The following is a 3,102-nucleotide window of genomic DNA, read 5'->3' as shown; positions in this document are numbered from 1 at the left end:
ACCCACTTGAATACTGACACTGATAAATGAATAAATAAATAAGCAGGGGAGGAGAGACAAATCTCATACAGAAAATATTCAAAATAATTTATGTAAATATTCTACTCTTCACTGTGAGCCTAGCATGATTTCTTCCGTCCAAAGAGTATAATGTGGAAAGGTGGAGGTCCTCAGTTTTCTCCACTCAGCCTTTTGATGGAGAAACCTAAGGATCACTACATGAGCCAGGTGATCAAGGTCAACATCACCAGTGTTAAGTCATGTTGATAGACTCTACCCTTGATGTACTCTGTTGAGAATGGCACTTTTAGCTCTGTGATCTTCCTCACCAAAAGTCCTAGCTCCAGTCTAAACATGAGAAAAACCTCAGATAAATCCCAGCTGAGGGACAGTCTGCAAAATGCCTGACCAGCATTCCTTTTAACTATAACCAAAACCAGGGAAAGTCGAAGAAACTATCACAGTACAGAAGAACCAAAGAGATAAGATGAGAAAAATATAATGTGGTACCCCAGATGGGACCCTGGAAGGGAAAAAGGATGGTCGTGGAAACAACAGAATTAAAATTAGCCAATAATAATATAGTGATATTTGTTTATCAGTTGTGACAAACTGAATATATGATGTTAACAATAAGGGAAACCAGGTAGTATATGGGAATACCCTATACCATAGTCAGAATTTTTCTGCAAATCTAAAACTATTCCAAAATTAAAAGTTTGTTAAAAACAACAACAACAAGAAACTGAAGACTCATAAGTATCTAGTAATTTGCCCAGGATCACACACCTAGGAAATGGCAGGGCTGGTACCATTGCCCAGGGATGAGCTTTTGAAGACCAGTTACAAAGTCAGGGCCACGTGAAACTGAATGTGTCTCCTCCAGTTCTCTTCTACCCCCTGTTCCCTGAGACATATTAACATGTAACATCTTGATGTGCCCGTGGGATTAGGACTGAAGACTACAGTGATCTGCTTTGCTTCTGAATTGTTTCATCAGCAGAACTAACCATCCATGAACCTCTTGCAGTGGTGAACTCAACTCAGTTTGAGGCAATGGAGTTCACAATAGTAATACTTGCAATAATCAAGGCAAGCATGTATGTGGTATTTTCTACAGTCGAGAGACTTTTAGAAGTGCTTCATGTGTATTGATTCATTCAGTCCTTAAAAAACCCTAAGTGAGAAGTACCATTCTGCAGCTCAGTTACAGACAAAGCCTTACAGCTCAATACCTTGCCCAAGTTCATTCTGTTATTCAGTAGCAGAGTCAGAATTTGACCCAGATCCCAGTCTCTGCTGTACTCTCTGAACTTGCAAAAACCAGTTTTTTTTTTTAAAAAAAAAAAAAAAAAAAAAAAGGACACTACCTTTCTGATTTCCCAGTATAGTAGATGAAAGAAATCAGCCAGTGTGTCAGGCCCGGATTAATCCTACAGGCCCCACAAACTGCAGAAACAAAGAAGCATTTCTCCTGAAATGGGGTAGAATTTTTAGGGCAGTTTTTACAAAGGCAGTGACATCAACGATCATTTGTAGGCTTTAGATAGTTGGAAAGAGAGAGGGATTCAGAACAGAAGGAACAGCAAATGCAATGGCCCTGAGGCAAGAGGATGAGGGTTGTTGAAGGACTAGCAGAAGCTATGTCTGCTGTACATTGGGAGAATGGGGGTGGAAAGTGATGAGTGGAAGGGTACACAGACGAGTGGGGCCTGAGTTGTGGTGTGGCCTCGGTGGGAGGTGGGAGTCATTGTGGGGTTTTGAGGAGGGGAGGGCCAGGATCTGACTTAGTCTTTAACAGGATCCCTGTAGCTGCTGGATGAAAACTAGGCCGGAAGAATGGAGGGTAGAAATGAAGAGGTCAGCAAACGGCTTCTCTAAGGAGCCAGAGAGCAAATATTTTAAGTTTTTCAGGGTCAAGACTGTCGCTGTGTCAACTACTCAGTCCTCCCACTGTAGGACAAAATCAGCCACAGAGTATAAGTAAATGAATGAACATGGCAGTGTTCCAGTAAAACATTATTTATACAACAGGTGGCCAGCCAGATTTGGTGCCCAGGTAATAGTTTGCTGTCCCCGGGTGTAGGTAGGAGGTAATTGTGGCTTAGGCCATGGTGGGAGCTGCAAGGGAGGCTCTCTGCCAAGACTCTCTTTCTCATTGACATAAGTACCTGGTTCCAATCAGATTTATGATCTTCCAGATCTTTCCATTTTAATTTATGTGTATGGAAATATTCGGTTTTTGTGTGTACATTCTCATTTTGTTTTCAACTGGTTTTTAATCACTTTAGACCCCTGTGATACTGGCTGTCTCATTCTCTAGTCTGATGCTTTTGCACTGCAGGATGTGTTTGTGCTAATTTAAAAATCTCCATCTGCCTTCTGAGCTGCTGGGTTGCAGCCCCCTGAATAGATATACCACAGTTCATTCCACCGTGACCCAGTTGAGGGAACTACAGATGTTTCCAGTTTTCTCACCGGGATGACTGGCTTCCTTGCACAGGACTGTTTGTGTGTGTTTCTCTGGGTCACAAAGTGTTCATTCTCACCAATGTCAGGCTACAGGAAACCAACCCTCTGTCTTGGCCAAGCGTTCCCCGACCCCTCCACCCTCCCCACCCCTCTCCTGACACACAGACACCATTATAGTCACACTTTGAGTCCAGAGAGGCCAGAAGCACCTTGGGCAGTGAGGAGTTGTCATCCTCAGCCTGAGAGGGCTTCCCCCATGCAGCAGAGCTGTGGAGCATAGGGTCCTCGGCCCCAGGGCCTAGTGTCCTTGTGTCCTCCACTTCCTCTCACTCCCCTCCCTGTCGGTTCAGCAGGTAACTCAATCGAGGTCAGCTGGCGGAGTATGAGGTAGTGTCTAGCTGAGCATTGTGGTCTTTTATTAAGCCAAAATGTGCTCACTACTGTTGTCCCACTTTAGCACCCCCAGGCCATCCCCTGGCAGATGAGAAAACCAGATCCTTCTCACATGCCTTACTTATCCTGATGTCAGGGAAAGTGCAGGGAACCCTGCTCAGGAGCCCAAGAGCCTGGTGAAACCCTACAGCAGCTTTAAAGCTTGAAGGGAGGACTGGGGGCCACTGGGAAGTGTTT

This window comes from Cervus canadensis, chromosome Y, assembly GCF_019320065.1.
Source record: "Cervus canadensis isolate Bull #8, Minnesota chromosome Y, ASM1932006v1, whole genome shotgun sequence".
NCBI classification, from domain to species: Eukaryota; Metazoa; Chordata; class Mammalia; order Artiodactyla; family Cervidae; genus Cervus; species Cervus canadensis.
Note: the sequence above shows the minus strand (reverse complement) of the source record.